This window comes from Choristoneura fumiferana, chromosome 5 (assembly GCF_025370935.1).
Source record: "Choristoneura fumiferana chromosome 5, NRCan_CFum_1, whole genome shotgun sequence".
Taxonomy (NCBI): domain Eukaryota; kingdom Metazoa; phylum Arthropoda; class Insecta; order Lepidoptera; family Tortricidae; genus Choristoneura; species Choristoneura fumiferana.
In genome coordinates this window covers 3,794,054-3,806,633 of record NC_133476.1, presented here as the reverse complement: position 1 = coordinate 3,806,633, position 12,580 = coordinate 3,794,054, and the positions used below count along the sequence as shown (strand labels likewise).

The 12,580-nt window shown below is 34.9% G+C and overlaps 1 pseudogene; it reads left to right on the top strand.

Annotated features, from left to right (window-relative positions):
* The first annotated feature begins 1,446 nt into the window (after positions 1-1,446).
* LOC141427701 (protein tiptop-like) overlaps positions 1,447-12,580 on the top strand; it is a 360,719-nt pseudogene continuing 349,585 nt past the window's right edge.

The window sequence follows — 12,580 nt, the reverse complement described above, 5'->3', positions numbered from 1 at the left end:
TGACTTAATTTTCAAAAGTGTTTTTTTTTTTTAATAAAAAGACACGTCACTACCTTCTTTCTAATGCTCTAAAAAAAACTTAGTCCACTGCTGAACAAGGCCTCTCCATAGAACACCTCAATTAACGACAACTCACCACTTGCATCCACCGCTTGCCCACAACCCTCGCGATGAAAAACTCGTAGAATTATTAGTTTTACCTATATAGATGGCTACTATCTGAAAAAAATGCTCTATTTAAATAGCGTTCTGGAAAGTTTAAGCTTTACAATTCCTTTTTTTGATGTTACTAATCCGAGCTTAATACTAATTCTAGACTTTATTATAACCAACTAGGGGTTAGTACTAATGGTGTAGGTACTTAATCAACTATTATTGATCAAAACATCATCAATCAATCAAACAATGTAATAAAATTGGTATATTTCACCAGTTGACTTAATCTCCTCGTGGTACCAAACACAGCAGCGCAAGCACTGTTGCATAGCGGTAGAATTAAATGGCAAGATGGTGGTAGCAATCCAGACGGACTTGACACCATTTAATAGTTCTACCAACCGAACATTTTGAAGTATTTTTTTTTATGCTAACAATCATTAGACCCGCTAAAAAGTTTCACTGCTTTATAAAACTTACATGTAAACTGTATTAAGAAAAAAAACTGCATTTTTAATTTCCATATTCAAAACATTGAAAATACAAAAACATACTTGTTAACTTTTTTTTGTTTTTTTTCAAAGATTTACCTTAAATCCTATGCATAAAAACAAAGGTTCCTAAGCTTATTAGTGGAAGCTGTTTTGGCTAATGAATAAAAAAAAATAGTCCGTAATGAATATTGCTGTACCTAAGTATTTTCCACAAAACAATAAATTAAAAAAGAAAAAAAATATGGTACATAAAAATTTTCACAATACGAAAAATATGTATTTTTTTGTAAACTACTAAAAAATAAAAAAAAAAACAACTCAAATTGTCAAAACACTAAAAATAATACAATACTACAAGCGAAAGTGAGTTACGCGCGAAAAAAGGTAAAAAGCGGGAGGCGCGGGTGGGCGGGGGGCGGGGCCAGAGCCCCGCCTGCTAGAGCGAGACGGCGTGACATGCACGCTGCAAGGTCACCTGAGACCGGTCGAGACGGTTTGCAGTTTTGACTATAAAAAAACAAGTTTTGACTATAAAAATATCATCTTTTATTTTTTTAACTTCTCTTTTTTTATTTTGAAATACTAAATAAAAATTATGCAATTATTTTTGTATATGTAGTTTCTTGGGTAAAAATGCATAAGTCTAAACCCCATTTTTTTGTATCTGAAATAGAGTCACTTTTAAAATTATGTCGATTGGGCATGGACTGCATCGAAAGTTGCATCTTATCACGTCTCGTTGGAGCGTTAGTTCGCAAGCCGGCCGCGGCGCCACCGTCGCCGTCCGCCGCGCCATTCCGGCCGCGCCGCGCGTCCAAAGCGCCCGCTCCACGCACCGCGCGACAAACGCGCTAAACACGCGAAGTGCCAAGTGCAAACTCAGTGCCAGTTTAGTGAAGTGAACTTTTTCCCACAAAACCCAACTCAATCCCAAACCCAACTCATCTCAAAAGATTGGTTCAACGACCGTGTTTGGTGTGCTAAGAATTCGTTTCACGTATGTAGAAAACAAACAGAAGTTCGGAAAACAAAGGATACCTGAGCTCTGCTTGCTTAGGTGCTCGTGACAGGTGAAACCGTGTTGTCGTAGTCTGTCTATAATTCATCGAATAAATACGGTAAGGATGATCACTAAAAATTTTTTTTTTGCTTTTTTTTTTGCTGAAAACGCATGTTTTAAGTTAGATTTTCTAGGTTATTTATGAGTTTTGGTAGTTTTTCTAAGAGTTTTGCAAGTTTGTTTATAGTTCAGAAGTTAAACAATGGTTTGTAGGCTCGGCAAAGTTCGGGCAAACTGATTTCAGTGGGTTTGCGGCGGCGACCGGCGACGGTTGCGCGCTGAAACCGACCGTGGGATGACGTAATGCTCTGTGTTCTATTTTTAAAAATATTTTTTTTTAAAGAATAGGTACACAGTAACAACGGCCAGTGATATAAATTGTTAAATAAAAAAAAAGCAGTCATTGTTCTTTTTTCGTTGGTTCGTAGCAATATGCCAGTTGTCTGATTTTTTTCCGTATCTAGTACCTATTTTATTTGCATTATACTGTATGATATTTATGTAAATTAATAGAATAGCTTCAGTTTAATAAAAACTTACCTATTTTGTTGCTAATGTTATGATGAATTTAGATAATTTGCCTAGTTGGTTAACAATTTGTTCGGTACAATGAATTCTATTGAAATCTGTTAAAATTCTTGTATATTGATATTAATGGAATATTAGAAATATTGTTGGTACCTAGAACGGAAAATTTATTAAAAAAGTGCACTCAATGTTTTTTTTTACATGTGTACATAGGTACTTTTAAAAACAAACCAAAAAAGATAAACGCAAAATAATGTAGAGCTGAAAACAAAACTTTATTTTCAATTGTATCGTTTTTATGGTTGCTTTATAATTTTAAACCCAGTAGGTAAGTATTCCTATAATTTTGTGGCATGCTTACATGGCATGATGTATAGATATAAAATAAAAAAGAAAAAATGGCAAAAAGAAGAACTGGTGCATAGATAAGTTAATAGACATTGTTTATTACCTATACCTTTGACAGCTATATTTATTTCATTTCATAAATTAATAATTTGATTACTACCATTGTGGTCAACATATTTAAGGTATATAATAAAACTATAAGAAAAAAACAAGCGCATTGTGTGTGTGTTGTAGGTACTGGAAACTGTCACCTATAGGTTTTTAACCTGCCTATTAGGTACAACTTTCAGAGCTAGATAATGAATGTCTGCCATATATGTATGACTAATTAGTTCTGGACATAATAGGTATTTTTAATATATTTACACAAAGCCAGTACACTAAGCTGGCCATTGCACCTGGCCTCCATGCAAAGATGCTAGAGAAAACCGAGGTACTTACCTAAAAAAAGTTTTCAAAGGTAAGGAAGAGGCAATAGAAATTGTCACTAAAAAGGGTTTGAGAGTATCTATAGGTACGGTCAAAAGCATAAATATATATGTATGTATACTATATACGTTACCAAGACATCAAATATATCTATACACCTTTATTCCACTAACCATAAGGTCGATGTATGCATATTTTGACGCTATGGCTGTGTAGGTATATATTTTTGCATTCGACTGTACCTACATACTATTATCTTTAATTATGTTATTTAACATCATTATGTTAGTAAAATATTGCAACTTGAATTAAGAAAAATATCCGTACTAGGTACTTATCTAAATTGGTTATTGCATTAAGCAAAAGTAATTAAAAAAAAGTAAATCAACATCTGCATGTATTTAATACTAAAAGTAACTTAAAATACTTCTCCTACCTATACTTAAATAAGATAAGTATGAAAAAATACCCAAAATAACATATTTTAATATACTTAAAAAATGTATTAAGCGACTCTACATTAAAATTAAAACCTTTATTTCTCTTACAATGCACGATTCCATTGTTTCTATAAGTTTAAACGGCGTATATAAAAATCCCAACTGATTAAGAAAAAAACTGAATGTGTGCCTCCCTTCGTTTCGCACTATCCGCCATGTTTATTTTTGTAAAGCAGTGCAGAGTTGTCATTACAGTCAAGTGTCTAGTGCCAGTGGGCGGGGCGGAGAGAGCGAGACAAAATGTCACATGGGGTGACGAGACTGCAAGTTGATGCAGTCAACTTTTTATATGGTGGGGATGGGGATGATAGTAAATTTGTAATTAGAAAAAATACTACGCGTTTTTTTTTACTTTAGGCATTTCAGATAGATATTAGTTTTTTCTTGTAACTTTATGTAGTGAAAGATGTTTGTTTTCTTTTACAACACATACAATTATAATTATGTATAGGTAGTTTTAGAACATTTTTTCAATTTTACGCGTATACATAGATTTTAATATGATTTTTCAATTTACTTTTTTATTTTTTTTTATTTACTGTCATTTTATTATTATAAGAAATTTTATTAAAAAAAAACATTTTTTGCACACGCATTAAATATACCAATTTATACTGTTAATTATTTACTTTAGTAAAAAAAAAAACAAAAAAAAAATAGAACTGCTTACCATTCGTCCCTCTCAATTCAACTAGGAATAGATAATTTCGTTCTAACTTTTTAGATACTAGTTTTCCCTATACGAACAACTTTTCCTGCTTTCACGTACGTCGCTCCGACAAGCCAGTCATAGCAGGTGACGAACCTTCGAATTAGTCACGTCACCATAACTCTGGTCGACATAACTTGTCGCAGGTAGCAGCTGTCGCGTCACATGCTGCCGATAAATTTGCCTCCACACTGACAGTTCTGCCGTTAAAAATATCCGTATAATAATAGTTGAGTGCTTTTAAAATAATATTAAAAGTTTGGAATTGGTGAGAATCGTGGAAAAAAAACTTATGACAGTTCTTCCTGAAGGGAACAAAATGGGCTTTAAACAATTGATTGATACAGGTATTGCTTTGCAGAAGTCCATGTTAACAAATTGATAGTGTAGTTAATTTAAACAGACTTAATTTTTATTACAGAGGTACATATACATAATTAATTTTAATTTATTGTATTTTTGAGTTCAAAAATAAACAAAAATACTCCAAAGGGTTCTCGTTCGACGTTGACCTGATGTCGTAATATTAACTTCGACGCTTATTAAAAAATAATAAAATATAATAAAACCGGCCAAGCGCGAGTCGGACTCGCGCACGAAGGGTTCAACGTTAGACAATAGCAAAAAACGGTATAAAAATCACGTTTGCTGCATGGGAGCCCCCTTAAATATTAATTCTATTTTAATTAAATTATTTATTTATAAAGTGAATATACAACTAAATAAACTGTAAATATGTCAATCGTTACCGTTATTATTATCGAGCAAAAAACGGCAAAAAAAAATACGTTTGCTGTATGGGAGCCCCCCCTAAATATTTATTTTGTTCTGCTTTTAGTATTTGTTATTATACCGGTAACAGAAATACATCATCTGTGAACATTTAAACTGTCTAGCTATCACGGTTCATGAAATACAGCCTGGTGATGGTGACAAGCAGACAAAGGGACAGTGGATAAAAATTACTTTAGCTTGTGTTTGCTTTGGCATCAAACTTTTCATTGTGACGTACCTACCTATTTTTAATTCATAAATAACTTAGTAGGTGAATGAGCTCAAATATTTAATGTCTTCGTCATTCTAATTTAATATAATATTATATTATTACAATAATATAAATATAAATAATGACGTCCACTATGCACGTGTTTTCTCTGAGTATCAAATATGTGTAAATAAATGTCTCTCTCTCTCTCTCTCTCTCTCTCTCTCTCTCTCTCTATTACTGTTGGACATGGGTCTACCCCATAGATCTCCAGTTGCCTCACCAGTGGCTGTCACCAGGTCATCCGTCCATCTCGTTGGTGAATTCGCAATGTATGCAGCATTGTGTCATAAAAATGTAGCGAATATATGTACTTTTCGCAGGTGGTAGGACCTTGTGCAAGGTCCGCCCGGATTGCTACCACCATCTTGCTCGCTAATCCTGCCGTGAAGCAGCAGTGCTTGCAGTGTTGTTTTTCGGCGTGGAGAGTAAGACAGCCGGTGAAATTACTGGCACTTGAGGTATCCCATCTTAGGCCTCTAGGTTGGCAACGCATCTGCAATCACCCTAGTGTCGCAGGTGTCTATGGGCGGTGGTGATCTCTTACCATCAGGAGACCCACTTGCTCGTTTGCCATCCAGTCGAATAAAAAAAAACTTACAACTACATATTAACACTTAGGCATATATTTTTGAAAAAGTGATCTCTAATTATCATTTATTTGAAGTAAAAATACCGTAGCGCCATCTCGCCTAAAATTATGATAACCCCAATCACATGGTCCAACATAAGCACGCAATAAAACTTAACTACCAACCAGACGAGCGTCCTCATACATAAACCGTGACAATAAATAAAAATAACATTCCAAAATAGTCATGGGTTTTTCGTTGTTCCAGGAAAAAAACGTATCCGTCCATATATCGTCGATGCGTGACTGATCTAACGACATAAACCGGAGATTTATTGCTAAATCCAAGATGGCCGCTGCGCCTGCGCACCAATGTCAATAACGCCGTAAATCATCCGCCATATTTATGTCGATTAATTATATTTATATTTGCCGTAAGTGCTTTGAACTGGTTGGGCCAATAGCTCTATCGAAGATTTGCTTAATTTGTTGTACTAACAAATAGATAAGGTTGATTGGTTTTTAAATAGGATATGATAGTTTATATTTCGTTTTCTGGAAAAAATAGTTATGCATTTTTATCGTCTGACGTTTATGTCATGGCGTTGATTTTGTTATCAATTAAATTATTTAAATAGTGAGGTTGATACAAATTATTTCCACAATCCGAATCAGAAGTGTATGAGCGGTTATGGTGTTCCAAATGATTGACAATTCTACTGCCAAAGTTAAGGCTGATTTTCATTGATCCAGTGGCTGGATCCAGCGTCACTGGATTCCAGCGCTGGATTGACACTGGATTAATGTAAACATATTTCAATCCAGTACAGCGTCCAGTATCCAGCACTGGATCGGAATAGAGCACTTTCCTATTCGCTGAATGCGCTGGAATTCCAGTGACGCTGGATCCAGCTACTGGATCAATGAAAATCAGCCTTTATAAGAGAGTGTTTAGATCATTTTGAGCACCCCAACCGCTCATCCACTTTTGCTGCTGGCTGTACTAGGCGTTTTTGATACTAAACTGGTAGATAATACTTTTATATGATTTCCAATGAACATAAAGTTGTATTAGAGAGTATATTTATACTCCTTAAGTTGACATTGTAGGTAATGGGCATTTCTATCTACCGGTTGTGCCCTGAGGTCCTTGAGTTTATTTCTCTGATTTTAACAAAATTTATAAACATAGGGTCCCCAAATGTGTCCCCAAAATATTGTTCATATGTATGTGTCCGATTCGTTAAGATTTTTTCTTTATTATTTTTTATAACAAAACGGACACATAAATCAATGTTGGCTGGTATAGTTATCCGTTGCCTAGTATCCATAATACAAGATTTTCTTAGTCTCATCATCATCATCATGTCAGCCGAAAGACGTCCACTGCTGGACATAGGCCTCCTCCAAGGCTCTCCACTCAGACCGGTCTTGTGCTTTCCGCATCCACCGCGATCCCGCGATCTTATCCAAGTCGTCGCTCCATCTTGTTGGAGGCCTACACAGCTCGTCTCCCGGTCCCGCTCGTCTTCGTAGTCTGGGACTAGGTAATTGGTGTGAAGTGTCCCATGATATTTATTTATTTATTTATATTATTTATTGTAGTATTTTTCAATTTTTAATCAGCGACAAAAAATATTATTATATGCTGTTAAGTGTGATGGTTAGCCTCTAACATGTCTGCGATGCATCAATGCGTTTTATGGTGCTGAATGCATTATATTATGCATTATAATAACCAAGACTTAATTGGTTGCATCCATAAAATAAATTCAATTTAAAATGCAGGCTTACAGTGTAATTATACAGCTAGGTAAGTATGTCGTAATATAGTGTACTCGTAATAAAATATGATTAAATGAGTATATCCATCAAGATAAAAGTTCGTCATGCAGAATAATGTGTCATAAAAATGTAGCTAATAGAACTTCCTATGACGTCTCAATGAACGTTAGATTTTTAAACTGGCAATTTCATTAGCTATTTACCTGTCAATTCAAAAGTTGCCAGTTGTGAAAATGTGTAGGTACTTTACTGAAATAAAAATATGATTAACAAGTTTTTTCTGAATTTCTTCCAAATTCAAATCGCTCAGACTGGTAGTTTGGACACGTGGAAAGATTGGGAGAGGATCGAGCCGTAAAAAGAGCGTACTAGGGACGATCGAGTGGACGTAGACCAATTGGTCTTCCCAGGTACCGCTGGAGGGACGAGGTCCAGAGAGATTTTTGGGATCTCGGGGTCGAAAGCTGGCAAAAACTGACCTGAAACGTTGCGTGACCCGTGTATCTATTTACTGTAATAATTACTGAAACAAGTTGTCAGTCACGTTGTCATTGGTGTCCAAATAAATAAATATATTAACTCATATCGAATGACTAGGTACATATACCTAATTATAGTAAATTTCACATTAACCATTTCAAAATATATGAATAGCGTCACTCTATCTTTTTTCGTAACAAATTAATTGCCACTGCATGATATGGACCAAAGTAATAGATCACTACAAAAAAACCCGTTCTTTTCCAAAAATACCGATTTCTTTCTAACCTTGCCACGGTCAAACGTCTCTTTTTGTCTAAGCCCGAAACGTCAGTTGATTTACATAAATACTACATTAGATGTGAGTTAATTGACACATTTGAGGATTTATACGATACATTACAAAGAATCACTCGAGTTTTTAGTGGCCGCAGTCCGAGATTTTTTTCTCATAATTTACTCTCCGGCTGTCAATGGTTTAGATAAACATTTTCTAATGCTTATACCTATGCTTTTTAATTGTTTGACGGTAGCTTTTGACTATGAGTTTAAAACAAAATAAAAAAAAGTTAAAGAGACGTACCACAGTTTGCTTTTCTGGGTTCACACTTTTTAGGGTTTCGTACCCAAAAGGTACAAACGGAAATTCTATTACTAAGATTTCGCTATCCGTCCGTCCATCTGTCTGTCACCAGGCTGTATCTCATGAACAGTGATAGCTAGACAGTTGAAATTGACACAGATTATGTATAACTGTGGCCGCTATAACAAAAAATACTAAAAACAGACTAAAATAAATAATTAAGGGGAGCTGCCATACATGTGACGACGTGATTTTTTTACCGTTTTTTGCATATTAATAACGGCAACAAGTAGACCCTTGAAATATTCATAGAATATTTAATCGTATATTCACTTTAAAAATAAATAGTTATATTAAAATAAAATAAATATTTAAGGGGGGCTCCCATAGTCCCATACAACAAACGTGTTTTTTTTGCTAACTAAAGTTGTATAGATAAAGGTACGGCGCCCTTCGTGCGCGAGTCCGACTCGCACTTTGCCAGTTTTTATAAGAAAATATTCTTAGCCATTAGGGTTAAAGTTGTTTAGGAAAAAGTGAGAGGTCTTGCTCTTAAATGCAGCTGCATTCCTTTGTAATGGCCAGTATGTGATCGGCATACAGTGAATTCTCTACATTGTCATGGTATACCACGGAATAATGAGACGTTATTCCGTGTGTTATACCTAGTACCTGGGCGACCGAGCTTTGCTCGGGCAAGCTAGATCGATTTGTCATCCCCGAAAACCCCCACATACCAAATTTCATCGAAATCATTGGAGCCGTTTCCGAGATTCTGATTATATGTAAATATATATACAAGAATTGCTCGTTTAAAGGTATTAGATAGGTACATAACATTAGGTATATTTTAATGGGTTAGGGGAATTGACTAGATTCTTTGGTAAAAAAAAAAAACTATTTGGTCCTGATGGACAAATGTGATAATCTAACTGATGTAACTGGTGTAAAGCCGAGTTTAACTTGCAAGAAAAATCGTGCGTGGTTAGATTAGTTTACCTGGTGCCACAAACTATACTCTATTTATTGAACCAAGATACTAAAATTAAGTTTCATGTCATACCTTTTTTTTACATCTAATAAATAGTGATGCGCCACAACCGGTAATCACCGAAAATTTTCGGTAAGTACCTATATTATACGTATAAAATGTTAATATATGAACGGATCTGTGACGTACACACGTAGGGCACTTAAGATATTCTAGAAAAAGTGGGTCTACTGATTGTTTTTACATTTGACCATTTTCTATTCTGCTTAAAAGCAATGCTTTAAAGTAGAATATTGAATGCTTTAATATAAATAGATTATAAAATGTAAAACCGAAATTCGAAACATTGTATTCCAAGTATGAGTACGGCCAACGAAACTTTCCATAGATAATTAATTTCGCCATGATAGTTACACCCGTACCTTCTACTAGAGTGGGTGGAAAAAATCTGTGATCTTCATAATCCGAATGTTTCAAATGTATTGACTGATTGAATAAAAACACCATAAATTTAATCTAAAATCAAAGAAAACGTATCGTTTGAACAGCTGACGGAAACATGTAATAAAATAATATAAATAACCGTATGATAAAAGATTCGAATTAAATACAAGATCTGAGGCGTCGGCACTATCATTGCCGAACAATTCATAATCGAGGTCGCGATAATCATTGATTCGATGATGTGAACCTTTGATCAGTCAGCGCCATTTGCAATGAAACAAAACGCGTTTGAAAAAATGTTTTTTTGCTATTGCAACACCGGGTGGCGTGAAAACATGGCCGCCACTGACGTTATTCAAATTTGATGTAGTAAGTTCGTTTTTTAAATACTTTATATTGAATTTACAAAAAAAAACATTTAGCTGTATTTTAACAGAAAAATGAAAAAATGAAAATGAAATGATTTATTTTGCTGAGTCATGTCGTTCCTTCGAGTTTTTTTACAAGGTTTAATTTTTGTTCAATCTTGAAAATGTAATTTAATTTACCTAATTTCTGTGGCCAGATAGCTTAGAAATTTGGCACGTAATGCAGATAATATTGGATGGCAATATACGTTCATAAATTAAAAAAAAACTTATGTACACCAAGCGACCTAATTATATTTCATCACTTCAAATTGTTCTCATACTCACATATTTAACTTTCTTTATATAAATTAACTGGTAATTGATTTTAAACCAATACATAGTTTAAGTCAATTGAGTTAGCGTTGGCACATTTGTGACGTCACAGTTCAGTATTGCTTGAAAGTCAACGAGGAATCTCGATTTGACAGCTGTAAAACATGACAATTGAGTTTGAAAAGAAAACAGTTGTTTTATTAAACCACCGTTTACAGATCTATTTGTAAATTCAATTCTGATGATCAAACTTCAGCCTGTGTTACTATATAATTATTCAGAAGTCGCCAGAAAATTTTGCAAAAAATCTCCAGTAAACCTCTCTGAAATGTATGAAACGCAAAAAACTCGCTATCGTGTAGTCCCAAAAGTCCCTGTACTGTACAAAAATAAAAAAATAATCACAGTTGACAAACTTACAAATTTAAGCGCTCTACCAGTCAGCCTTTCAGTGGAAGAGGAGCATTATTTAGTTAATCGACAAAAAGTTGAAAACTAAAATTGTTTTGTATTACATTTTACATTGACTCTTTATTATATTTAGGTTCTCATTAAATACGAGTAGGTACATGAAATTATTAAATGACATGAGCAACAAATGTACAAAAGCGAACTTATCTCTGAAAGAGATCTTTGCCATTCACAACCCTTTTCTTGGTATGGTTTTTAAAAGATACCGAGTAGGTACATAATTTTAGATCACCCTTTTGTATTTTTTTTAAGTTTTGCTAGGTCTACAAGAAACCAACGAGGCTTGAATTCAGTACTTACACTTGTTTCAACTTGCCAAAAGAAGGGTTAAAGATAAAAGTTAAGATCAGCAGAAACAGAGCAGACTTGCGAATTGTCGCTAGATTTAGCGCGTAAAGCGCTAAGTTGGCAACACTGGCTCCAGCGCACCACGCGCTCACAATGATCTAATTCCGCTGCGCGCGGACAGCGTTATGACCGCGCAGGCGCGATCGAGACCTGTCAAAACAAGCCACAATCAAACATCCAGCCAGTGATAGAAAACAAACAGCGATCTCAAAACGTTTATTGAAGTAATTTACGGGAGTATGTGTAGCTTTTGGATATTAAACCGACTTTAAAAAAGAAGAAGGTTATCAATTCGGTAATTTTGCTGTCAAAGACGTTATGTGTTAAGGTGTTTTTAAAAGGGAAGAAATTGAGAGATAACATTCATTCGTGATAACGTGAGACAAAGAAAATAAGAATAAAAAATATAAGAAGTGCGTATTGTCACAAATCAGCAAACAGCCGGTCTTGCGAACGGCGCTGATCTTACTTTGGAACTATTATTATTAGCCTATTCTGTCCTTCTTTTAAGGGTTTCGTAACCGAAGGGTCAAAACAGAACCCTATTCATGTCACCACACTGCCCATGTTATGCTGCATTTCAAGAAGTAACAGATCGACAGAAAGCGAAAATTCATGCATAATTTCTATTCCCCTACAAAACTACCTTTGGAAACTACCTCTTTACGTCGAGTAGTAGTCGAGTAGACTTTTTATATATCCTCTGCTATGCCATAGGTCAAACCACTTGGTTGCTACGGCTTTGTTTCGAGTAAGACGGAGCAGACTTTCAACACTTTAGTGCAATTTAAATGCCGATAGATAGCGTGTACAAACCCTTATTCCGCAGTACTCATTACCCAGAACTCCCTAATACATCGCACCAAAGAATTTGTCAAATCTGCCAAACGAAAAAGCAATTTTAATTCTAAATTCGGGACTCCGAGCGGGAGAGACTAAATCAATATGAAATGAC